At 48.4% G+C, this 27,398-nt stretch overlaps 1 protein-coding gene across 1 annotated transcript in view; it reads right to left on the bottom strand.

The window, feature by feature from the left end:
- The window catches only part of LOC138260332 (uncharacterized), a 296,148-nt gene that overhangs the window by 16,638 nt on the left and 252,112 nt on the right, over window positions 1-27,398 (bottom strand). The gene's annotated exons all lie outside the window — the stretch shown is intronic.

Here is a 27,398-nt window from a genome sequence, read left to right as displayed (position 1 = left end):
CCAGGAGAGGCTACTCCTCTCAGGGCCTTAACACCTATTTCCAAAGGGAGAGGGTGTAACACCCCCTCTCAGAGGAAATCCTTTGTTCTGCCTTCCTGGGACTGGGCTGCTCAGGCCCCAGGGAGGCAGAAACCTGTCTGAGGGTTGGTAGCAGCGGTAGCTGCAGAGAAAAGCCCAGAGAGCTAGTTTGGCAGTACCCAGGGTTCATGCTGGAGCCCCGGGGATGCATGGGATTGGCACACCAATATCAGAATGGTATTGTTGGGACAATTCCATGATCCTAGACATGTTACATGGCCATGTTCGGAGTTACCATTGTGAAGCTACACATAGGTATTGACCTATATGTAGTTCACGTGTGTAATGGTGTCCCCGCACTCACAAAGTCCGGGGAAATTGCCCTAAACAATGTGGGGGCATCTTAGCTAGTGCCAGGGTGCCCTCACACTTAGTAACTTTGCACCTAAACTACACTAAGTAAGGGTGAGACACATAGGTGACTTATAAGTTACTAAAATGCAATGTAAAATGGCTGTGAAATAACGTGGACGTTATTTTACTCAGGCTGCAGTGGCAGTCCTGTGTAAGAATTGTCTGAGCTCCCTATGGGTGGCAAAAGAAATGCTGCAGCCCATAGGGATCTCCTGGAACCCCAATACTCTGGGTACCTAGGTACCATATACTAGGGAATTATAAGAATGTTCCAGTGTGCCGATCAGAATTGGTAAAATTAGTCACTAGCCCACAGTGACAATTTTAAAAGCAGAGAGAGCATAAACACTGAGGTTCTGGTTAGCAGAGCCTCAGTGATACAGTTAGGCACCACACAGGAAACACATATAGGGCACACTTTATGAGCACTGGGGTCCTGGCTAGCAGGATCCCAGTGACACAGGCAAAACAAACATACATACATATAAAAAATGGGGGTAACATGCCAGGCAAGATGGTACTTTCCTACACACAGTCACACCTGCACTCATCTGCAGATTGAGTGGGTCTTCTTGGTCTGGAAGGGTGGACGGCCTGACACTTACATTTCAAAAACCAGTGGCTTGCCCTCACACAATGGACTCCCAAACCCCCTACTGGGAACCTGGCAGACAGAACTGAACAGAAACGGGAACTTGTGCACTTCACAACCACTCTTTGAAGTCTCCCCCACTTCAAAGGCATTTTTGGGTATATAAGCTGGGTCTCTAACCCCACTAGCCCAGACACTTCTAGACCTAAACCTGCATCCCGTCAAGAGGAACTGCCTGGCTGCCCAAAGGATTGGTTTGGACTGCTTTCCTGAGAAGGACTGCTGCCCTGCTGTTGCGCTGAGGCCCTGCTGGACTCTGACATTGCTGAGAAGGAGTCTGCATTCCACAAATGTGCTCTCCAAGGGCTTGGATTGAGCTTGCATCCTGTTTTCTGAAGTCTCAGGGCCAAAAGGACTTCATCTTTTCAGGAAACTCCTTGTGCATTGAAAATCGGTGCACCTGCTGCCAAAAAATTATGCTAAGCCTGCCTTGCAACTGAGAAAACGCTGTACAGCCGAACTGAACGACGCAGCTCCTGCTTTGCGATGGAAAATTTGGCACATCGCCTACCAGATTGATGCCACACCCCAGCCTTCTTCCAGCACAACAAGGATTTTCTCCACATCGTCCCTGGACAGCAAAATATCTCTGCATCGCAGTGAGGAACGCAGACAGCATGCTGAAAAACTATGCAATCCCTTTTCAGAGTGGAAAGAAACAACACATTGTCGGGGCTGCGTCGGAAAATCTGATGCACACCTTATTTTTCCGTACATCTCCTCCTCAGTGATCTCTGTGCATTTATTTCTAAGGAATAAAACTCTTTTAATCCTTTTAAAAGTGATATTTCAACTTCTGCTTATTGGATCTTTGTAGTTTTGACCTTATTTAATTCGGATATATTGTCTATATTACTAAACTTGTCAGGTGTGTTTTTGTGGTATTTTCACTGTGTTACTGTATGATTTATTGCACACATACTTTACACATTGCCTTCTAAGTTAAGCCTAACTGCTCAGTGCCCAGCTACCAGAGGGGGGACACAGGATAGTTTGGATTGTGTGTGACTGATCCTGACTAGAATTGTGGTCCCTACTTGGACAATGGTGTATACCTCTGCCAACAAAATATCTAATTTCTAACATAGATTAAGGGTTTGGAAGTACTCATAATTCCAAAGTCGAATTTGGAGTTAACTTTAATTTAAAAGCAGCCAGCGAAGCATGCCTACCTTTTAAATGACACTAGGCACCTCAGCAGTGCACCCATGGCTGCACTACTTATGCTGGGGGCCCTAAACACTTTGCCGAACCATATACGAGGGGATTATGGGTAGGTTGATACAGCCAATTATAATTAGCTTAATTTGCATAATCTATTTTACACAGAGCACTGGCCCTGGGACAGGTTAGCAGTACCCAGTGCTCAACCAAGAGAGAGTAACTACCAGTGTCTGTCCAAAATGTTTGGGGTGACCAGTGCAAAAAGGAGGACTTTTCTCCATCAACCTTTTTGAAGTGCCCTCCACTGCATGACAGCACATGTTGCCGCGTTTTTACTAACAGAAGGTGATTCACCAGTATAATGACCCAATGCTATCTGCAGACCTGGTTGTCGTTGCATAGGTTATGCTTGCTAATACTGATTGGGCTAATGCTCTCTTTTAACACCATATGTCTTCTGTACACTTTATTTGGGGATTGTCAGTATATGGGACCCCTAAACACACTCTCTAGATGTCCATACTCCATTCCCAATAGTTTGTTCTAAGAACACTCATGACATACCCATAAGTGACATCATAACTTCCATAATACAACACAGAGATTTTAATATCTTGTCCTATCTAATAATATTAATGGCATCACTCATTACATATTTGTAATGAAACATTACTTCAGCTTGAAATCACTGGATATTGTATTGGTGCAGGATACACACTTGACCTCTACCAAAATAGATAAGTTGGTCCGAGTCAGGGAAAGGAAAGTATGCATGCAGGCTACTCTATAAACATAGGCAAGGGGACACTCTTTCACTCAGGTGTCAGAAAATGTTCAGTGACTACTATGTAGATGAGCACTCCTGGGAAAATGAGGCAGGATCCAACGGACAACTTTATAATTAGCAAAGTTAAGTTCCATGAAGGGACATTAGTGTGAAGTCAGTATATCCCTGATACACTCCAAAAGTAGATTCCTGTCCAAACCCTCTAACATATGTTATTTGATTTGTATAGCACACTTATCAATTTGTTAATTTTATAGCATAACACATCATACTCTTTATTGGGGCACTATTAAACCTCACAGCTAGGGATGTCATACCATCTGTGGGACAGTAGCAGCATTCTGCAGCGAGCTGCAACAGGGCAGTGTCTCACTAGATCAGTATGCCTAATACACTTTGAATTCATGGTATCATCATTTCTCATCAGACCTTTTCTATGTTTTATGGGACAATCCCACTTCTCAGAGCCTACTGACTACAATGGTATACTTCTTAGGATAACCCTGACAGCACAGCCTGTTCTGCCATCCTTTTCCTTTCAAGGGTCTGCTGCTGAAACTATTTGGGTAAATGCAAGACAGCAATGGTTTAATCTTCAATACATTTACACAATGCACAAGCTTACATAATAATGGCTTTCAAGTTTAATTGGTGGAAAGTATATAAAAGCAGTCAATAAAAGGCTACATAAAGATGATCCATGATGTTACAGAACTCAGGTAAAGCTGAAAATTCTTCAATCTTGAATTTATTAATTATAAATTTGGTCTGAATCATTCGAGCCCTGCTGGCTGCACTTTATGCTTTCTTCTCACATTCACTAACAGTCCATTTTCAAATGCACAACATCATTCCAACATCCAGAAATGCCATAAATTTCATACTAAACATTCGATAACAATCTAATTTGTCATCTCAACACATTCTCCCGTGGTAAAAATAATACAATTGTAAAAAAAAAAAAACGATAAAATGAGTAGCACATTGGTCAGACATAGGCCCTCATTTTGAGTCTGGCGGTCTCAGAATGCCGCAGTTGTGATGGTCGGCCAGCCATATTATGATTGTGGCGGAGTCGCCACAGTTGAAACACCGCCACGGCCAGGCTGCAGCCACTAAGCAGCCTGGCGGTCTCAGCGTTTTTATTCTGCCAGGGCAGCATTGCAAGCAGCGCTGCCCTGGGGATTATGAGTCCCCATCTACCAGCCTTTTGTAAAGGCTGGCCGAATGGGGGACTCGGGGGACCCCTGGGGGATCCTACACTGCCCATGCACTTGGCACTGTCACATTGCCGCCAGCTCCATTAGGATCTTGTGTCAATGTAAAGGCCCTGTTCACCGCAGGGCCGGAGTGCAGAAACACTGTTTCCGCCCTCCGGCCCTGCGGTGAACGCATAATAGGGCCGGCGGGCTTCTCACCGCACTGGCTGTGAGTTGGCGGCATGTGAGGCCCATAATGTTCTACTCCCAGAACATTGTAGCATCATGTATGGGACAACATCATAGGATAATACAACGGCCCTACTAACACAGGAATTAGCTACTTTGTCATCCTTATTACAAATTCTACACCTATGCCCTATGTTGTCTGCCATGTCATCCAGCCCTGGCCATCAACATGTTCATGATTCCTCCTTTCAGTTGCCAGCATACCTACATGCCACATATAACCATGTTCAATTAATCTTATTCTGACATCAAAATGTGGCACAGCCTTATATCCCCTCATTAGCACAGATCATTCTTAAGAAGGTTCTCCATGAACTGTGGAAAACTACCTAATTTCCCATTGCATTCTCCTTTCGTCAGTCCAGCCTTGTTCAAGATAGCACCTAATGTCCTTAAAAAGAGTCATTCTTAGCCATACTTATTCATTACTCTTTATGACGTATTCTCCAGAGCCAAATTTAACAGCAGACATGTCTTCGAGATTAAGACCACATCTCTTTTATTCCCATCCCTCATTTCTTCTGAAACAGGCAAAGGCAAACAAGACATGCTGCCCTACTGTGAGTTAATATTTCCTGGGACATACTCAATATCAAACTGATAATTTTGGAGTCTAGCTGCAGGTCTGGCCACCTTGGCCAATTTGGCCATCATGACTACTTCCTCTTGGAGCAATCATACAGACTAGAAACGCATCATCATTCCTCAGTACAAATATGTTCCCCCACAGAAATACTGAACGCACATGCCAGCAACTCTTTTTTCCTGGTTCACACAATGTGACACAGAACAGCCCCAAATACATATTACTTGCATCTACTGCTACAATACAACATATAACCACAAAAAAGGATTCCAGAAAGGGAGCTTGTAAGGTGTCACACTTTTGCTCAGAAAAAAGTTTCTTGTTGGCCATTCTCCGTGATAAATTTAGCATTTTTCTTTAACAGTAGTCTACTGAGCTCAGATTTAGCAGATTAGTTGTCTACAAACTTTGCAGAGAAATTATAGAGTCCAAAACCAGATACCAATTGTTCCTTTGTCATTAGTTTGAGAGCCTCCAGGATGGCCTTTCATGTGAATCATTCGGTCTAATCCCATTCTGAGAAATTGTGTCCGTAAGAATTCTACTATCTGAAACAGCATTTCTTTACCTGAAAAGGCATCCCCTAGTCTGGTGAGGCCTGTACTGCTCTTCAAAAACAACCTCAAATCAGGCTCATTATTCTTACCAAATGCTAGAATGTCATTGTGAAACAATATCGCTCTGTCAAGCTCATCAAGACTTTCTTTCATGATGCATTGAAAGACACACGTGACACTGGCTAATCCAAAGGGCATCCTTCTGAACTGAAACAATCCCTCTGGTGTGATAAAAGCAGTACAATATCTGGAATTTTCCTCCAAAACTACCTGCTGATATGTTCTAGCAAAGTCTAAGATTAAAACAGGACTGCTCCTTCCAATGTGGAGGTTATGCATATTGCTTTCATGACAACGGCCCCAAAACAGGTGAAAGACTTCCATTTTCTTCAAACCAAAAATTGTTTTATTTTAGCTGTCTTTCACAATACATCAGTTCTGCCTCAATAAATGTTAAGGGGAAAATTGTATTCCCCTAATCTTCCTTTGCAAACTATCCCACATATCTATTCTAAAATGTTGACACATATGGCACAGGGTAAGGTCCATTTAGTGCTGATTAAGCTAAGGAGGTCTGCACAGAGCCAATGTTTTCCAGAACTCTTAAGTGCAATTACAGAGGGTGCAACACAGAAGTAATTTAATAAGCTCAATAGCCTTGTCTAAGCACAAGTATTTTAGGCTATTTCTCAATTTCCTCCTATATGTCTGCAGGCCATTTCTCATGTAATGTCTTATGGGTATGACTGATCACTGACACAATATAGTTGCAAAGCATATCGTTGTCAAATATTTTGGAAAAATATTGTTGTGATCCCATACCTATAATAGTAAGTACAAAAATATCAGAAAACATACCCATGACACAAATATTATAATAAATAGACAAAAATACAAATTTTTTAATATCAATGTTTAGGAAAGGAATATCAATGTCAAAAATATCAGGAAAAATATTGATATCCTATACTTGTAATGCTAACTACAAAAATAATCAGAAGAAAAATATAGTTAAAATTCACATTGTTCAAAAATAGACAAAAATATTGATTTGTTAATATAAATAGAGTTTAAAGCAGTAAATATTTTAATACATACATTTAGGCGGTCACTATGAACCTGGTGGGAAACACCGCCAACCGTCGTGCTGAGGGCCTCCAAAAGACAGCCAATTTTCGCGGAATAGATTCTGCCATATTATGATGCCAAAATGACAAACTAGCAAAAATTTGACAACCTCCACTCACCCCAAGGGCCAACAACGGCGGAAACGCAGAACACAGCAACCCATCACCGCCATGCGTGCAAACATTCCACCCACCAAATTATGATGCACAAATCAGCGCTGCAATCATACAATGGTGGTCGACCATTGGCGGTTCGGACCGCCGCGGTCAGCAATGGGACCCGCCAACAACAACGGCACTCATTGGCAAATTTGAAAGGCCCACACCTGACACACATCCACACACTTCAAACACCTCAACACACCACTGTAAAACACACACGCACATCTCACAAACCTTTGCAACGCCAATTGCACCACAGACACCTGAACACACACACACTATACAACCCATCACACAAGTCACATACACACAAAACCACTAGCAGTACTTACACACTGCACAGCCACAATCACTAACCACCCACCCACACAACAACACCGTCACCAACTCACCAGCAACACACCACCTTCAACACCCCACTAAGCACCCCTGCTTCACCAACAGGGAGCTAAGGACCATGGTGGGGGAAATACATCCATCGGCAAGAAGATGAGCTATGGCAGAGGATTGTCAACAAGGTCAATGCTGTGGGAAACCATCTACGCACAAGAGATGACATTAGGAAGAGGTAGAACGACCTGCAGGGGAAGGTGCGTCCCATGACATCCAGTCACAACATCGCCGTACAGAAGACTGGCGGTGGTCTCCCACCTCCTCCCCCGGATACACCAACTGAGAGGAGAAGGTCTTGGCTATCCTGTACCCGGAGGACCTTACTGGACTCCCTGGAGAACTGGACTGGGGTTAGTGAACTACAATCCCCTACCAGTCACCACATCTGTAATGCATGTTTCACCTCATCCCTCTCAGTACCACTATGCCCCATCCCCTACCCAGCCCACAACACCCAGACACTCCTACCCATGTTCTCTGCATGCCCACAACCACCTTTCCAAATCACTACAGCCCCCTGTGCACAATCACCGACCCCTGCATTTAAAGTCAGTAGCACTACAACACCCATAATAAACCACCACCCATTCACTAGCAATGCATCAAACAGAACCCAAAGGGGACCCTGCATGCTAGTCTATGGGAATGGAAGCAATAACTACTGGTGACCAGGCCTGCAAGGGATATGGCAATGTCTGCATAGGGAGCAGCAGACAGGAGACATACCAGCCAAATGCTATTAACCACCAGACAAATTCTCAAACAACTACTATGAGACCAAGGGACATTACTGCAATGCCATATCCAGTACAGCACTGCCACTACACAAACACACACACCATAATGCACAAGAAACTGCAGGGCACCCACATTTCTATTTTCTCATACACAGGTACTACCATCCATGCCACCCGGATGGAGCCATCAATAAGTGCCAGTCCTCCACCTGAAGTGGAAGGCCCCAGTCAGGAGAGTGCAGCTCAGAGGAAATCCCTGGCCCATCCCACAGCTCTGGCCAGTCACCCTCCAGAAGCCCCACCCAAGACACCACTGACACCCCTACCACTCAGCCACCACCATAGGCTCTGGCCCAATGCCCCCACACCAGTGTCTCCAGGCCACGGACTGTCTGCCCACCTGCACAGGGGCCAGAGTCTCCACCCACCACCAGGCAGGATGATGAAGGGCCCAGTGCAAGTGGCACTGGCAGACCTGTGCTTTGGGATACAGGGGGCTAGGGCCACTGGGAGGGTATCAGTGGCCCAGGGGGGTGGCCCAAGGAGGGATGCGGCTGCACATGAGGCCATTTCTGAGGTCCTGGGAGCATACCACCATTCCTAGGACAGGATAGGCCAGATTCTGGCCACGTTGGAGAAGAATCAGAGGCTGCAGGTAGCACACCACCAGGAGGCCATGGAGCAATGGAAACAGCTCAATGCTACCATGGCCTCCATTGCAGGGGTGCTGCTACACCTGCCCAACATCCTGCCTGAGTCCTCCACCCACCTGCAGGCCCCTTGCACTAGCCAGGACACTGCCCAGCCATCTACATCTGCAGAAGCTAGTGCAATGGTGGCACTGCCAGAGGACTCACAGGACACCGGCACCCCTTCCCCCGCAGCCCAGGATCCCCCTTGCAAACGTGGCTTCAGACCCAGACATCCCAGTGAAACAGTCACCAAGACCAAGCCCACCGCCAGGAAGTGACTCTGCCCTGAACTGTCTCCCTTGTGTGCCACTGAGCTACCTTGTTGACATTCCACTGTCATTTTATCATCTTCCACTGGCCCCATGGACTCTGCCCCTGTGTCCTCCCCCTCTCTCCGTCCGTGAGATTGTGTCATTAGGTAGATATGGCTGGGAATGGAGGCCAGAGATGGTTCCCCTATTTGGGCTACTGGGTCTGAAGTTGCCCCATGGCCTTGCTGATTTGGTGGCTTTGCATCGTCTCTCCTTGTTGCCCATTGCAAAGTGTTCCTGAGTATAGGTTCCGGGTGGTATTGTACTGTAGTGTGGGATTAGGCTCACCAGTCATAGGCACTTTCCTATCATCATTTTGGTCTGTTGAGGGTTAGTGCCTGGGATGTGTGGAAGTGCATGTGTACCAACATGCCATTTATCGAGTTAATGACAGCATTCTTTCTTGTTTTGTCCCCCCGTGGTCTTGTGTCCTTGTGTGCATTAGCATCATCTGGCGAGGGAGCTGAGGCACCGGCGAGTGGGGATGATGCATCCCACGGGACCCAGGAGGCAGAGTTCACCAATGCCGAGGGGACCAATGGGTTGGAGGACGAGGGGAGGACCACGGGGGAGGCAACTACCACTGGAGATAGTGACTCTGAAACCTCCTCTGATGGCAGCTGTATGGTGGTGGGGGACCCTTCTGGGCTCACCCAGTCTGTGACATCTTCTGCCAGCCCCATCCCATTACCGCCCTCCCAGTAGCTCTCCACCAAGTTGCCCTTGTCTGCTCACCCAGGAGGGGTCCTTCACCCCAGGCACCTCTTTCCCTGCCCCAGTCAGCCCTGCTGCCCTCACTGAGGAGGCTATTGACCTCCTGAAAACCATCTCTGTAGGTCAGACAACCATTGTGAATGCCATCCAGGGGTTAGCATCACAGATGCAGCAATGTAATGCCTACCTGGAAGGCATTCACGGTGCCATGTCGGGCCTACAGACATCTTTTCAGGCTCTGGTCTCCTCTTTGATGGCAGCCAGTGTCCCTGGTCTTTCTGTCCCCCGTCCTACCACCTCTACCCCTTCCTGCACCCCATTCCCTTCACCGATCCCAAACACACATACAGACAGACAGACATGCACCCACACCAACACACAAGCTCAAAGAGAAACACAAGTACCATATGTCCCACCACAAGCAGGCACACACCCAACATACCAAAGCAGACACACCAACATCCACTGCCCAAATTGTGTTGCCTTCCCCCTCCTCCCTGTCTCTCACCTCACCACGCACACCCGCATGCATTCCACCCTCAGTCACTGCTGTTGCCCCCATTCTTCCAGTCACCACAAAAACAGACATCCAGACATGCACCCCAGACACCATACCTGCACTCACCACAACTACCTTCACTGACAATTGCAGCACACTCACCAGACCTGCTGACACCCACACAACATCCATATATACTGGCAGCCTCTCTTGTCCCACTGTGTCGACCCCCCTCCTCCCAAAACACACAAACGCTCACACTGATCCACTCCACACACATCCACCAGACATAAGCTTTCCAGACACGCCTCTGCATCCTTTTGCAGCACACCTATACCTCGGACAACCACTACCTCAACCTCCACTCCCAAACTTCCCACCTGCACTTAAAAAGATTTTCCTATCCCATGTTGACCTCTTTGAACAAACTGGCCCACCCCGGCTTGTCCCTAAATGTTCCCTTGGGCTCCTCATGTCCACTACTTTCTCATCTAAATCCTCCCCAGTCTGCCCTTCCCATTCTCATGCCCCTTCCCCAGGGAGGAAGTCCTGCATTATGCCTGGTCTCTCCGCCCCTGGTCCAAGCCCACTCCTCCTCCTTCCAAGGGCCCCCTCCAAAATCTAAGCCTAAGTCCCCCCCTTCCAAACCTGTGTCCTCACCCCCGCCACCCCCTGCCCCTGATCCCTGAGGTGCCTGGCTGCCCCATTGATGCCCCTGCCCAGTGGAGCCTTGTTTTCATTGTACGAGTCAAGTGTGGACTATATATGCCCTCCTTCCTGACATTACTAATTGACTGACCTATGGCCTTGTTTGGACATTGGTTCATTTTTATTTGGGAACAAATACATTTTACTGCCCAGCAGACATGTTGGTGCAATATTGTCCCGTTGTGCATCATTTCACTGTGGGAGAGTGGTCTACAGAGGTATGTGCATTGGGTATGATATATGATAGCATTTGTCTGGTAAGTATATTTTGGTAGGATATGTGTGGCTTGGGACTGGGAACGGGTGAGTGTGCGTTGGTGTATGGGTGGGGTGGGTGGATGTGTAATTGTCCCCTTTCCTCCCATGTGTGCAAGGCTGTGGTACTTACCGTCGTCGTCGGCAGTTACAGACCTAGAGGAATATGGCAAGGAGAAGCACCGACATAATCTTCAAAACGTGCTCCATGTCGGCGTCGATGTCACTCTGGTGGGTGTTTCCTTTCATATGGGTCATTTGTGGCAGTGGTTTCCGCCCTGGAACTCATGGTAATGTGGTGTGTCATAATACGGTGGGCAGGAAGGGCCTTTCTCCCAGGCTGAAGATGGCCCCCGCCTTCGTAGGTGGCTCTCACATACTGGCGGTGAGTGCAGTAAAGTGGCTAGCCTGCTGGCTGCTTCTCAACTGATTCATTATATGGCGGTCTGGACCACCAGCCTCTTGGCAGTCGGACCGCCATCGCCTGCGGAGCAGTCTATCCCTGCCAGGATCCTAATGAGGGCCTTAATATAATGTGAATTAAATATAGTCAACTAATAATTATTATATACATATACATATATAAACACACATATAAATGTGTTTATGTAGGAAGGTAGCCTCTTTCTAGCCTTGTTATCCCCATTTTTGGCCTGTTTGTGAGTATATGTCAGGGTGTTTTTACTGTCTCACTGGGATCCTGCTAGCCAGGGCCCAGTGCTCATAGTGAAAACCCTATGTTGTCAAAATGTTTGATATGTGTCACTGGGATCCTGCTAGCCAGGACTCCAGTGCTCATAAGTTTGTGGCCTATATGTGTTCACTGTGTGGTGCCCAACTGTATCACTGAGGCTCTGCTAACCAGAGCATCAGTGTTTATGGTATCTCTGCTTTTAAAATTGTCACTGCAGGCTAGCAACTAATTTTACCAATTCTATTTGGCACACTGGAACACCCTTATAATTCCCTACTATATGGAACCCCAGGGTATTGGGGTTCAAGGAGATCCCTATGGGCTGCAGCATTTATTTTGCCACCCATAGGGAGCTCAGGCAATTCTTACACAGCACTGCCACTGCAGCCTGAGTGAAATAACATCCACGTTACTTCACAGCCATTTTTCACTGCACATAAGTAACTTATAAGTCACCTTGATGTCTAACCCTCACTTGGTGAAGGTTAGGTGCAAAGTTACTTAGTGTGTGGGCAACCTGGCACTAGCCAAGGTGCTCCCACATTGTTCAGGGCAAATTCCCCGGACTTTGTGAGTGCAGAGACACCATTACACATGTGCACTACATATAGGTCAATACCTATATGTGGCGTCACAATGCTAACTCAGAACATGGCCATGTAACATATCTAGGATCAATTCCATGCATCCCCGGGTCTCTAACACAGAGCCCGGGTACTGCCAAACTTGCTTTCCGGGGTCTCCACTGCAGCTACTGCTGCTGCCAACCCCTCAGACAGGTTTCTGCCCCCCTGGGGCCTGGGCAGCCTGGTCCCAGGAAGGCAGAACAAAGGATTTCCTCAGGAAACAGGTATGAAGGGCTGGGGAGGAGTAGCCTCCCCCAGCCTCTGCAAATGCTTTGATGGGCACAGATTGTGCCCTCTCTGCATAAGCCAGTCTACACCGGTTCAGGGATCCCCCAGCCCTGCTCTGGCACGAAACTGGACAAAGGAAAGGGGAGTGACCACTCCCCTGACCAGCACCTCCCAGGGGTGGTGCCCAGAGCTCCTCCAGTGTGTCCCAATCAATCAATCAAGGATTTATAGAGCGCACTAATCACCTGTCAGGGTCTCAAGGCGCTGGGGGGAGGGGAGCTACTGGTCGTAGAGCCTTGAGGCGTTTCCTGAATGTCAAGAGGTCTTGGGTCTGGCGAAGGTGGGAGGGAGTTCCAGGTCTTGGAGGCTAGGTGAGAGAAGGATCTTCCTCCGGCGGTGGTGCGCCAGATGCTGGGGATGGAGGCGAAGGTGAGGCTGGCGGAGCGAAGATTGCGGGTGGGGGTGTGGAAGGTGAGTCTGTCGTTGAGGTAGGCTGGGCCTGTGTTGTGGAGGGCCTTGTGTGCGTGGATGAGGAGTTTGAAGGTGATCCTCTTTGATACTGGTAGCCAGTGAAGGTCTCTGAGGTGGGGGGAAATGTGGTTGCCGCTTGGCATGTCCAGAATGAGGCGGGCGGATGTGTTCTGGATTCTTTGCAGCTTTGTTAGGAGTTTGGTTGTTATTCCTGCATATAGGGCGTTTCCATAGTCCAATCGGCTGCTGACCAGGGCGTGGGTGACAGGTTTTCTGGTTTCAACGGGAATCCACTTGAAGATTTTGCGGAGCATGCAGAGAGTGTTGTGGCAGGAAGAGGAGATGGCATTGACCTGCTGAGCCATGCTGAGTGTGGAGTCCAAGATGAAGCCTAGGTTGCGTGCGTGGGTGGTGGGTGAGGACGCGGTTCCTAGGGAGGTGGGCAACCAGGAGTCATTCCAAGTTGAGGGGTTGGTGCCAAAGATGAGGATTTCTGTCTTGTCTGTGTTTAACTTGAGGTGGCTTGATTCCATCCAGCTGGCGATAGCGTGAATTCCATTGTGGAGGTTGTTCTTTGCAGTTAGGGTCTTTCGTGAGGGAGAGGATGAGCTGAGTGTCGCCTGCGTAGGAAACTATGTTGATGTGGTGGGTTTGTGCGATGTTGGCGAGGGGGGCCATGTAAACGTTGAAGAGCGTGGAGCTGAGCGAAGATCCTTGGGGAACGCCACAGATGATTCTGGAGGCTTCTGACAGGAACGGTGGGAGGCGGACTCTCTGGGTTCTGCCTGAGAGAAATGACGAGATCCAGTCGGGTGCCTTTTCGCGGATTCTAGCGTTGTGGAGGCGTGTGCGGAGAGTGTAATGACATACCGTGTCGAAAGCTGCGGAGAGTTCCAGGAGGATGAGTGCTGCTGTTTCTCCTTCATCGAGCATGGTCCTAATGTTGTCTGTGGCGCAATGAGTGCAGTCTCGGTGCTGTGGTTTCTGCGGAATCAGGATTGGGAGGTGTCGAGTACCTTGCTGTCTTCCAGTAACCGTGATAGTTGGCTGTTTATGATTTTTTCGATGACCTTGGTTGGCAAGGGGAGGAGGGAGATCGGCCGGTAGTTCCTGGGGTCATCTGGGTCTGCCTTTGGTTTCTTCAGCAGGCCGTTGATTTCTGCTTGCTTCCATCTTTCTGGGAAGGTGGCTGACTCAAAGGAGCTGTTGATGGTTTTGCAGAGGTGGGGGGCGATGATGATGTTTGCCTTATTGAAGATATGGTGTGGGTAGCGGTCCGATGGTGATCCGGAGTGGATTTCGAGCCATGGTGGTGGATGTGTCCTCTATGTTGAGGAGGTGGGTGTTGCTTGGAGTGTTGGGTTCTTGGGTGTTTGTAGTCAGCTGATGGGTCTGGGGTTTGAAGCTATTGTGGATTTCTTCTATCTTTCGACGGAAGTGGGTTGCCAGTGAGTTGCAGAACTCCTGTGATGGCGGGGGTTCGTTGGAGCAGGTCCTGGGGGTGGAGAGCTCATTGATCATGCCGAAGAGCTCTTTACTGTTGTGAGCGTTGGTGTCAATGCGGTTCTTGAAGTGGGTCCTTTTGGTGGTGCGGATCACTTGGTGATGTTTGCGTAGGGCATCCTTGAAAGCGATGTGTTTGGAGTTGGTAGGGTCAAGATGCCAGGTTTTTTCCATTCTGCGACATAGCCATTTGGATTCCTGTAGTTCTGGGGTGAACCAGCTGGCCTTGATTCTGTGGGAGGTGTTTGGTTTTTTTTTGAGCGGTGCAAGGGTGTTGGCGCAATCTTCTATCCAGCGATGTAGGTTGGTGGTGGCTGTCTTGGGGTCTGGGGTGCCAGGGGGTGGGGCCCGGGCAAGAGTGTAGATCAGTTGATCCATTGATATTTTGCTCCAGTTGCGTCGGGGGAGTTGTGTGCAATGGTGGTGAGTGACTGGTTTCTGGTAGGAGAAGTGGATGCAGCGGTGGTCTGTCCAGCTGAGTTCGGTGGTGTGGCTGAAAGAGACATGGTTGCTGGCTGAGAAGATGGGGTCGAGTGTGTGGTCTGCGGAGTGGGTGGGTGAAGTGATGAGTTGCTTGAGGCCGAAGTTGGCGAGGTTGTCGATTAGGTTGGTAGTGTTGATATCGTTGTTATTTTCTAGGTGGAAGTTTAGGTCACCGAGGAGGATGTAGTCTGTTGAGGCGAGGGCTTGGGAGCTGATGGCGTCGGCGATGTTGTCGCAGATCTGCGGTCTGGGTCCAGGGGGTCTGTACACCAGTGTTCCTCTGAGTGTGTTGTTGGCGTTGATGTGGATTTTGAAGTGTAGGTGCTCGGTGGAGTTGATGGTGTCGTGGGAGTTGGTGGAGACTCTTATGGTGTTTTTGTGGACTATGGCGATTCATCCTCCTGGTCTGTTGATTCGGTCTCTTCTGGTGATCTTGTAGTTTTCTGGTATGGCTATGGCTAAGTCTGGTTCTGAGGCCGAATTCATCCAGGTTTCGGTGAGGAATGCGACGTCGGGCGAGTATGTGGTCAGAAGGTCCCAGAGTTCAATTGCATGTTTGTGGACGGAGCGGGTGTTAAGTAGGATGCATCCTAGGCTGTTGTCTGTTTTGATTTGGAGTTTGGAGGTTAGGTTACAGGTGAAATTGCAGGCTTTGCAGGAGAATGGTCCTTTGGTGTGCGTCGGTGTGGACTGGAAGCAGATGGAGGAGCGTCCTGGATTAAGGGCGTGGAGATCGTTGGCAGTGTAAAGGTGTTCGGTGGCGCGGGAGGCGTGTGTGTCTGGGGGTCTGGTGCTGGGCGCGGTCTTGGCGCAGATGAGCGCAGACTGGCTTGACTGCAACCGGCATAAGAGGGGAGGTGAGAGGGAGTGGCAGCTGAGAGGAGGGAGGAAAACCTCCAATGGGAGTGCGGGGCGGGGGCAGCAGGAGTCAGGAGCAGGAAGAGATCCGAGGAGGAGGGGGGGGTGGCGGGACCGTGGGGAAACAGCGGCGCAAACCTTCCGGGAGAGGAGAAGCCAAGAAGCCCAAACAAACCCAAACAAGCCCAGAAAAGCCCAAACAAGCCCAAAACAATGGCAGCACTTACCGGAGCAGTGGTGAGGAGGAAGCGACCTGCCTACAAGGATGCAGGGTCAGAGGTCGCTTCTAACCTCGCGCTGCGGCCGGTATAAGAGGGGAGGTGGGAGGGAGTGGCAGCTGGGAGGAGGGAGGGAAACCTCCAATGGGAGTGCGGGGGCGCGTGCAACAGGAGTCAGGAGCGGGAAGAGCTCCGAGGAGGAGGGAGGGGGCGGGACCGCAGGGAAGCAGCGGCGCGAACCTTCCGGGAGGGGAGAAGCCTAGAAGCCCAAACAAGCCCAAACAAGCCCAGACAAGCCCAAACAAGCCCAAAACAATGGCAGCACTTACCAGAGAAGTGGTGAGGAGGAAGCGACCTGCCTACAAGGATGCAGGGTCAGAGGTCCCAGACCTCTGCCATCTTGGATGCAGAGGTGTGAGGGCACAACGGATAGCTCTGAGTGGCCAGTGCCAGCAGGTGACGTCAGAGACCCCTCCTGATAGGTGCTTACCTTTCTCAGTAGCCAATCCTCCTCTGTGGGCTATGTAGGGTCTTTTCTCTGGGCTATTCCTCAGATAACGAATGCAAGAGCTCACCAGAGTTCCTCTGCACTTCCCTCCTCGACTTCTGCCATGGATCGACCGCTGACTGCTCCAGGACGCCTGCATAACCGCAACAAAGCAGCAAGAAGATTACCAGCAACATTGTAGCACCTTATCCCGCCGGCTTTCCTGACTGTTTCCTGGTGGTGCATGCTCTGAGGGCTGTCTGCCTTCACCCTGCACTGGACGCCAAGAATAAATCTCCCGTGGGTCGACAGAATCTTCCCCCTGCTAACGCAGGCACCAAACTTCTGAATCACCATTCCTCTGGGTCCCCTCTCATCCTGACGAGCGTGGTCCCTGGAACACAGAAGCCGGGTCCAAGTGTCTCCCACAGTCCAGTGGCCTTTCTGTCCAAATCACGCCAGACAGTAATCCTGTGTACTGCGTGTACTGCAGCTGCTCAGGCCTCTGTGCACTTTTGCAAGACTTCCTTTGTGCACAGTCTAGCCCAGGTCCCCAGAACTCCGTCCTGCATTGCCCAACTCGCTGAGTTGGACTCCAACGTCGTGGGACCCTCCTTTGTGACTCGGAGTCAACCGCTGTCCTCAGATCTTCTAAGTTCCTGTTCCTGGTACTTCTGCGGGTGCTGTCTGCTTCTGCGCGAGCTCTCTGAGTTGCTGAGCGCCCCCTCTGTCTCCTCCTCCAAGGGGCGACCTCCTGGTCCTTCCTGGGCCCCAGCAGTACCCAAAATCCTCAACCGCAGCTAGCAAGGATTGTTTGCGGTCTTTCTGCGTGGAAACAACTCTGCATCCTCCAGCACGCCATGGTACATCTTCTGACCAAAGGAGAAGTTCCTGGCACCTTCTGTTGTTGCAGAATCTTCGGCTTCTTCCACCCGGAGGCAACACTTTTGCACCTTCATTTGGGGTTTAGTGGGCTCCTGCCCCCCGGACACTTGCGTGACTCTTGGACTTGGTCCCCTTCCTTTATAGGTCCTCAGGTCCAGGAATCCGTCTTCAGTGTTTTGCTGGCAGCTGTTGTCCTTGCAGAATACCCTATCTCGACTTTACTGTCTTTCTGGGCTAGTAGGGTAACTTTACTCCTACTTTTCAGGGTCTTGGGGTTGGGTATCTTGGACACCCTTAGTGTTTACTAACAGTCCCAGCGACCCTATACAACCTACACTAGGCCTGGGGTCCATTCGTGGTTCGCATTCCACTTTTGGAGTATATGGTTTGTGTTGCCCCTAGGCCTATTTCTACCTATTGCATTCTATTGTGATTCCACATTGTTTGCACTACTTTTCTAACTGTTACTTACCTGCTTTTGGTTTCTGTACATATAATTTGTGTATATTACTTACCTCCTAACAGAGGGTATCCTCTGAGATACTTTTGGCATATTGTCACTAAAATAAAGTACCTTTATTTTTAGTAACTCTGAGTATTGTGTTTTCTTATGATATAGTGCTATATGATATAAGTGGTATGGTAGGATCTTTGCATATCTCCTAGTTCAGCCTAAGCTGCTCTGATATAGCTACCTCTATCAGCCTAAGCTGCTAGAACGCCTCTATTCTACTAATAAGGGATAACTGGACCTGGCACAAGGTGTAAGTACCACAAGGTACCCACTATAAGCCAGGCCAGCCTCCTACATTAGTGTTGCAGCGGTGGGATAAGTACTTGTAACTGCTTTACCACTTTGTAATTTGGTGCTTTTCATAAGAAAAACATATACCAAATATTTCAATATATGCACATTGAACCAAAACAGTTTACTGTTCTGCTCTAAAACTTTCTACTAAGTTTCTGAAAAGTTCTGAAAACTTTTAAAAGTTTTCAAAAAGTTTGAAAACTTTTTTTCTCTGTGCTTTCAAAAGTTCTAAAACTTTTTCTCTCTTAAACCTTTTCTATCATGTCTGCAGTAGAGCCCACTCCCAAAATTGTTCAAGCAACCTATGAGAGTTCAAACTTTAAAAGTTTGAGGGGTCTCTGTCTGGAAAGAGGTTTAAGCATTGGTAAGAATCCTACAAAAGACTTTCACTTTAACCTGCTCCTCGAAAGTGACCAGAACTAGTCTGGCCCATCTCAGGAAGAGGAGGTAGGAGGGGAAGGTAACCATTCAGACTCAGAGGAGTTCCCTGAAGAGATTGGGGGGGGTTTCTTACAAAGACCTGCCATCTAGCAGGCCACCTAGTGACACTGGTAGTGGGAGAGGTTCACACATTAGTAGGGCATCTTTCACTCCTAAAGGCCAGGTTACTAGGGCCCAGCCAGTTAGGGACAGGTCTCTCTCTGCCGATTCCCACATTTATTCTGTATCTAAACATTCCCAAGCCACTCACCCTGAGGATAACTTAATGGAAAGGACACTCAGAAAGCTGAGGTTGGAAAAAGCAGGCTGAAGCTTAAACAGAAGCAGCTGGCCTTAGACAGGGAATCTCTGGATGTGGAAAGGGAAAGGCAGAGGTTGGGTTAGTTCCCCATGGTGGCAGCAGCAGTGTTTTTGAAAGCAATCCTGTTAGAGAGCAAGATTCCAGAAACCTGCATAACATAGTCCTCCCTTACAAGGAGGGGGATGACATTAACAAGTGGTTTGCTGCACTTGAGTGGGCCTGTATGGTACAGTTGGTCCCTTAAAGGCAGTGGGCTGCTATCTTGTGGATATCTTTCACTGATAAGGGTAGGGATAGGCTCCTTACTGTCAGAGAAAGTGATGCTAATAACTAAAAAGCTTTTAAGGATGCACTCTTGGAAGGATTTGGCTTAACCACTGAACAATACAGGGTTAAGTTCAGAGACACCGGAAAAGAGTCCTCTCAAGATTGGACAGACTTTGTAGACTGTTCAGTGAAGGCCTTGGAGGGTTGGCTACATGGCAGTAAGGTGACTGACTATGAAAGCCTGTATAATCTAATCCTGGGAGAGTATATTTTGAAGAATTGTGTGTCTGATTTGTTGCACCAGCACTTGGTAGACTCAGATCTGACCTCTCCCCAATAATTGGGAAAGAAGGCAGACAAATGGGTCAGACCAAGAGTGAGCAGAAATGTTCACACATGAGGTGACAAGGATGGCAAGAAGAAAGATGGTGAGAAATCTCAGGATAAGCATGGGGATAAGGGTAAAACTAAAGATCCTTCTTCAAATCCTAAACACTCTTTAGGGGGTGGGGATAAATCAACTTCTTCCTCTTCTTCACAACCCACACACATTAAAAATCCTTGGTGCTATGTGTATAAAAATAAAGGTAATAGGCCAGGGGATAAGTCCTGCCCAGGTAACCCCCCTGAGCCTAACACCACTAATACATCAACGTCTAGTGCCCCTAGCAGTAGTGGTAATAGTGGTGGGACTGCTGGCAACAGTCACAATAAGGGGGTAGTTGAATTCACTTTTGGGTCCATCATTGAAACTGGGGTAGTCAGTCCAAGACTGTTTCTGTCATACCTGGTGGCACTGGCCTTGCCACACTGGCTGCTTGTCCCCTTACAATGGATAAGTACAGGCAGGCAGTTTCAATAAATGGTGTTGAGGCTCAGACCTACAGGGACACAGGTGCCAGTATCACTTTGGTGACTGAAAACCTAGTGTCTCCTGCACAACACATCATTGGACAACAGTACAACATTATTGATGTCCATAACTCCACTAACTTCCTTCCCTTAGCTATAATTCAGTTTAGTTGGGATGGAGTTACTGGCCCTAAGTAGGTGGTAGTATCACCTAGCTTACCTGTAGACTGTCTCTTAGGTAATGACCTAGAGGCCTCAGGTTGGTCTAAGGTAGAGTTTAAGACCCATGCAGCCATGCTAAGTATACCTGAGGAATTGCTTCGTCTCATTTCAGTTGAAATGAAAAAGCAACGGAGAGAAAAAGGCCTGAAAACTCAGGCTCCTTCTCCAACAACAGGTGAAAAGGGCATCAAAGTATCCCCTACCCACCCTGCCATTAAGGATACCGTTCCTGTGGTGGGAGAAACCTCTCCTGCGGTGGCACCTGTACCAAGAGAACCATCAGCTAGCACAGCTGTACTCCCTGCGGTGGCAGATCCTCTCTGTGGGATGACTAATATTGGTGAGAAAAAGTGCACCATTTTAGTTAACATGGAGCATGCCTCCAAACCTCCCAGGGAAACTTTAGTGCAGCAACCCTGCACTACCTCACAACACTCAGGACAGCAACCCTGCCCTAGTGTGGAATTTACAGGACACCAACCCTGCCCTGCTCCAACTCAAGAGAAACAGTAACCCTGTTCTCTCTTACAGCCATATGGACAACGTTTTTGCCCAGCTATGACTTTATTGAGACAGCATCCCTGTCTAGCATACTTGTCACGTTATATAGGTCCAGTGGACAATTCCCACTGCTCTAACCTTAAACATACTGATAGGAACTCTTAGAACATAACTTCACATTGTTGGCTAGCTAAAAAACTCCAAACAAGGTGGTTTACATCCCCACTGGGAAGTAACCATACATTGGATGATAAAGGGAGTAACCAATCTATTGCAGAGCTACTCTCCACTTATCACCACTTAGACAATAGAGACTCAACTGGCCAAGGTTAGCCTTATTGTCCTTCGTTTGGGGGGAGGTTGTGTAGGAAGGTAGCCCCTTTCTACCCTTGTTACCCCCACTTTTGGCCTGTTTGTGAGTATATGTCAGGGTGTTTTTACTGTCTCACTGGGGTCCTGCTAGCCAGGACCCCAGTGCTCATAGTGGAAACCCTATTTGTCAATGTGTTTGATATGTGTCACCTGGACCCTGCTAGCCAAGACCCCAGTGGTCATAGTTTGTGGCCTATACGTGTTCCCTGTGTGGTGCCTAATTGTATCACTGAAACTCTGCTAACCAGAATCTCAGTGTTTATGCTCTCTCTGCTTTTAAAATTGTCACTGCAGGCTAGCAACTAATTTTACCAATTCTGATTGGCACACTGAAACACCCTTATAATTCCCTACTATATGGTACCTAGGTACCCAGAGTATTGGGGTTTCAGGAGATCCCTATGGGCTGCAGCATTTCTATTGCCAACCATAGGGAGCTCAGACAATTCTTACACAGGACTGCCACTGCAGCCTGAGTGAAATATTGTCCACATTATTCCACAGCCATTTTACACTGCACTTCAGTAACTTATAAGTCACCTATATGTCTAATCCTCACTTAGTGAAGGTTAGGTGCAAAGTTACTTAGTGTGAGGGCACCCTGGCACTAGCCAAGGTACTCCCACATTGTTCAGGGCAAATTCCCCGGACTTTGTGAGTGTGGGGACACCATTACACGCGTGAACTACATATAGGTCAATAACTATGTGTAGCTTCACAATGATAACTCGTATCATGTCTAGGATCATGGAATAGTCCCCCCAATACCATTCTGGTATTGGGGGGACAATTCCATGCATCCCCGGGGCTCCAGCATGGACCCCGGGTACTGCCAAACTAGCTATCTGGGGTTTTCTCTGCAGCTACCACTGCTGCCAACCCTCAGACAGGTTTCTGCCCCCCTGGGGCCTGGGCAGCCCAGTCCCAGGAAAGCAGAACAAAGGATTTCCTCTGAGAGGGGGTGTTACACCCTCTCCCTTTGGAAATAGGTGTTAAAGGCCTGAGAGGAGTAGCCTCTCCTGGCCTCTGGAAATGCTTTGAAGGGAACAGATGGTGCCCTTCTTGCATAAACCAGTCTACACCGGTTCAGGGATCCTCCATCCCCTGCTGTGGTGCGAAACTAGACAAAGGACAGGGGAGTGACCACTCCCGTGTCCATCACCACCCCAGGGGTGGTGCCCAGAGCTCCTCCAGTGTGTCCCAGACCTCTGCCATCTTGAATGAAGAGGTGTGAGGGCACAATGGAGACCCCTCCTGATAGGCTCTTACCTGGTTAGGTAGTCAATCCTCCTCTGAGGGCTATTTAGGGTCTCTCCTGTGGGTTTCTTGTCAGATAACGAATGCAAGAGTACACCAGGGTTCCTCTGCACTTCTCTCTTCGATGTCTGCCAAGGATCGACCACTGACTGCTCCAGGACACCTGCAAAACCGCAACAAAGTAGCAAGAAGACTACCAGCAACATTGTAGCGCCTCATCCTGACGGCTTTCTCGACTGTTTCCTGGTGGTGCATGCTCTGAGGGCTGTCTGCCTTCAGCCTGCACTGGAAGCCAAGAAGAAATCTTCTGTGGGTCGATGGAATCTTCCCCCTGCCAACGCAGGCACCAAATTTCTGCATCACTGGTCCTCTGGGTCCCCTCTCATCTTGACAAGCATGGTCCCTGGAACACAGGAGCTGGGTCCAAGTGTCCCCGACAGTCCAGTGGCCCTTCTGTCCAAATTTGGTGAAGGTAAGTCCTTGCCTCCCCACACCAGACAGTAATCCTGTGTACTGTGTGAACTGCAGCTGCTAGGGCTTCTGTGCACTTTTGCAAGACTTCCTTCGTGCACAGCACAGCTAAGGTCCCCAGCACTCCGTCCTGCATTGTCCAACACACTCATTTGGACTCCAACTTCATGGGACCTTCTTTTGTGGTGCTGAGACAACAGCCGTGCTCAGATCTTCTGAACGCCTGTTCAGGTGCTTCTGTGGGTGCTGCCTGCATCTGTTTGGGCTCTCTGTGTTGCTGAGCACCCCCTCTATCTCCTCCTCCAAGGGGCGACCTCCTGGTCCTTCCTGGGGCCTGGCAGCACCAAAACCTTCAACCGTGACTCTTGCAGCTAGCAAGGCTTGTTTGTGTTTTTTCTTTGTGGAAACAACTCTGCATCCTTCAGCACGTCGTGGGACATCTTCTGACCAAATGAAAAGTTCCTGGCACCTTCCGTTGTTGCAGAATCTTTGGCTTCTTCCATCCCGAGGTAGCACTTTTGCACCTTCATCCGGGGTTTAGTGGGCTCCTGCCCCACCGGACACTTGCGTGACTCTTGGACTTGGTCCCTTTCCTTTGCAGGTCCTCAGGTCCAGGAATCTGTCTTCAGTGCTTTGCAGTCAGTTGTTGTCTTTGCAGAATCCCCTATCTCGACTTTACTGTCTTTCTGGGGTAGTAGGGTAACTTTACTCCTACTTTTCAGGGTCTTGGGGGGGGGTATCTTGGACACCCTTAGTGTTTTCTTACACTTCCAGCAACCCTCTACACACTACACTAGGCCTGGGGTCCATTCGTGGTTCACATTCCACTTTTTGAGTATATGGTTTGTGTTGCCCCTAGGCCTATTGTTTCCTATTGCATTCTATTGTGTTCTACAGTGTTTGCACTACTTTTCTAAGTGTTTTACTTACCTGATTTTGGTTTGTGTGTATATTTTGTGTATATTACTTACCTCCTAAGAGAGTATATCCTCTGAGATACTTTTGGCATATTGTCACTAAAATAAAGTACCTTTATTTTTAGTAACTCAGAGTTTTGTGCTTCTTATGATATAGTGGTACATGATATAAGTGGTATAGTAGGAGCTTTGCATGTCTCCTAGTTCAGCCTAAGCTGCTCTGCTATAGTTACCTCTATCAGCCTAAGCTGCTAGAACACTACTAATCTACTAATAAGGGATAACTGGACCTGGCACAAAGGGTAAGTACCACAAGGTCCCCACTATAAGCCAGGCCAGCATCCTACACAAGGTTGAAATGTCGGTGGAGTAGGTGGGAGCTCCTAAGGGGATGGAGTTCCTAAGTATGGCGGTCTTTGTTGTGCTGAGTTGTTCCGAAGTTGTCCGTCGGTGGTGGGGGTTGATTGGGATGTTGTGAAGGTCGAAGAGCTGGGGTTTAAATTTTCGATAGATGGTTTGTATCTTGTTGTGAACGTGGTCAGCGAGGGTAACACTTAGCTCCTGGGAGGAGGGGATGGAGTTTTTAGTCGCTAATTGGCAGGTTGAACTCTCTAGTGATGGTGAAGAGTTCCTTGAATGGTTTGTGCTGGTCTTAATTCAGGCTTGTTTTTCTGCAGCTTTGATCTGGTAGTGGTAGTTGTTGAGGGCTAATTTGAAGGCAACTTGATCAGTGTGGTTCTTGCTGGTGTGCCATCTTCTTTCGAGTTGTTTGCACTTGTGTTTTGATGCGCTGAGTTACCGGGGTGTACCAGCTGCCTTGTTTGGTGGGTCTCTGGGTTTTGGCTAGTTCGGGTTGAGCAACTTGGTCGGCTGCGCTGGTGATCTAGTTGTTGAAGTTCTGCACTGCCTTATCCAAGTTGGTGGTGATGGGCCCCCCTGCATGGCACTGGGTGCAATGGCCATGCCAAGGGGACACTAGTCCCCTGGACTGAGCATTGGGGTGGTGGGCATGACTCCTGCCTTTCCTAAGACAGGAGTCACGTTTTAGGTGGTTGTGTGTCAGAAAATGATGCTAGGCTGGTTGGCAGCATTTTTTTGGCCTCCAACAAGCATAATGCCATTTCTTGGTGCACAACCTCCTTTTCCCTTACCACCACCTGGCAGACGACATTTATTTTGTGGCTAGCCCAGGTTTAGCACTGACTTGCGACATTCCTAAAATATTACAACCTGCTGGTGTCTGGAAAAACCCAAAGCAAGTACCAAACGTTTTGCCGCCAAACTGTGTTAGCACAGTTTTGTGGCAAAAATCATAAATATGGGCCTGATTGTTTTCTTTCATGTGTGTAAGTACTGTGTGACTACAGTGGCATTGCATGAGCTTTGTATGTCTCCTAGATAAGCCTTGGCTGCTCCTCTACAGCTACCTCTAGGGAGCTTGGCTTCTAGACACTGACTACACAAGACTAATAAGGGATACCCGGATCAGGTATAAGGTGTAAGTATCTTAGGTATCCACCACACACCAGGCCAGCCTCCTACATTGGCTGTGCAGCAGTGGGATAAGCACTTGCAATTGCCTTATCACTCTGTCACCTGGTGCTTTCCACAGGAAAGACCACTCCTTTCTAAAGAGGTACACATAGCATCTAGTGTCAGGGATCTAGTCTCTGGGTTTGGGTAAGTTAGTGGTCTAGGTATAGCCCTTGCTCCAAACTTCTCAAGAGACACTAGAAGTTAGGGAGGTTAGGCACACCCTACACCACTTTAACACATACCATGTCTGCAGCTGGGCATGCATCTGAGGCTATGGATTCTCCTTCGGGAACGCGACCCCCGGGTAGGTGCTGCATCTAACTCCGGTAACCAAGAAAATTTTCTGTATACCGGGCGATGGGCCAGCGATATCCCATGGAGCCTAGTGTCTAATGGATATGATTTTCTGTATACCGGGCGATGGGCCAGCGATATCCCATGGAGCCTAGTGTCTAATGGATATGGGCGACTGATAGGAAAGGAAAACCAATCCGGTTTAGTCCTAGCAAACGACTGATGACACCCAGACTGTGAGTGTTAGTCAACAGGAGTGTAGGTATTTTGTTTTTTCTTTTGGAGAAAATTCATGATTTAGTAGGTCCTGAAGAAGCGTCACGGGATCCTGTTGGACCAACAACGACGCGAAACATGTCGACCGCATACTAAGGAGCGTTGGATCACTTCCATCCTCCCTAATTATTCTGATTGTTCTTGTGTGAGTGCCCGGGCATTGTCTCCAGTTTCACTCCCTTGATTTCTTTTTAATCTTGACCATTTCCCAACAGCGAATAATAAACTATTAAGTGAGGGATCTGAGCCAATTTTACTATTCTTTCTCTGTAAATTTTTTCCTCTCTCGGACCCATATTTGGCTCCGCGGCATCATCGAGTATATTCAAAAAGATCTCCGGCAAAGAGCCCCCCCTCGGGGGGTGCCCGTCAGACATTGCAGCGCCAGTCTGACGAGGAGCTGTCCGATGATGAAGCATGACACCAAATATGGTGTGTGAGGACTATTGCTCCTGATTATCAGGACCCTTTCTCTTTCCTTCTCTTTCAATTTCGGAACAGTGTACCACATCATATTAGTTCTCCTTATGAGAACCTGACCTTCCAGGAGTTGAAAGGGATATGTGTTGAAAGGAAGCTAGACATGGGGAGGAAACCTAACAAGAGCCTGCTCTTAGGCCTGCTCCTCCAGGATGACCAGGAACAAGCTGGTAGCCAGTAGGAGAAGGAGGAAATAGCATATTCCAACCCCTTAGAGCTAGAAATGGAAATCTTGGATCTGGGGGGGATCTACAGGGTACCTCAGAGGGTTCCTAGCAGACCCACTAACATAGCTGGGAGTACTGCAAGAAGTAGAAAGGTAAACCATACTAGTAGGGCTCCCTTTACACCAAGAGGGTTAGTGGAAAGGGTCAGTAAGCCTAGGGACAGATCCTCCTCTGTCAATTCTCATGACACCTCATTGTCTGAGGTTACCCACTCCACAACTCCAGGGGAAGACTCTATAGATAGAGAACCCAGGAAACTGAGACTGGAGGAGGACAGGCTGAGGCTGCAGCAGCAACAGCTAGCCCTAGGTAGGGAGGCCTTGGCAGTTGAGAGAGTAAGGCACAGGTTGGGCTTATCACCCCATGATAACAGCAGTTTAGGTTTCAGAGAGCCTAGAGTCAGGGAGGACTCTTTATTTAAGAAACCTACATAAAAGTGTCCCCTTCAACAAGGTAGAGAATGATATTTACAAGTGGCTTGCTGCACTTGAGAGGGCCT

Source organism: Pleurodeles waltl, chromosome 1_1 (assembly GCF_031143425.1).
Source record: "Pleurodeles waltl isolate 20211129_DDA chromosome 1_1, aPleWal1.hap1.20221129, whole genome shotgun sequence".
Classification (NCBI taxonomy): domain Eukaryota; kingdom Metazoa; phylum Chordata; class Amphibia; order Caudata; family Salamandridae; genus Pleurodeles; species Pleurodeles waltl.
Note: the sequence above shows the minus strand (reverse complement) of the source record. Positions and strands in the feature narration are given on the sequence as shown.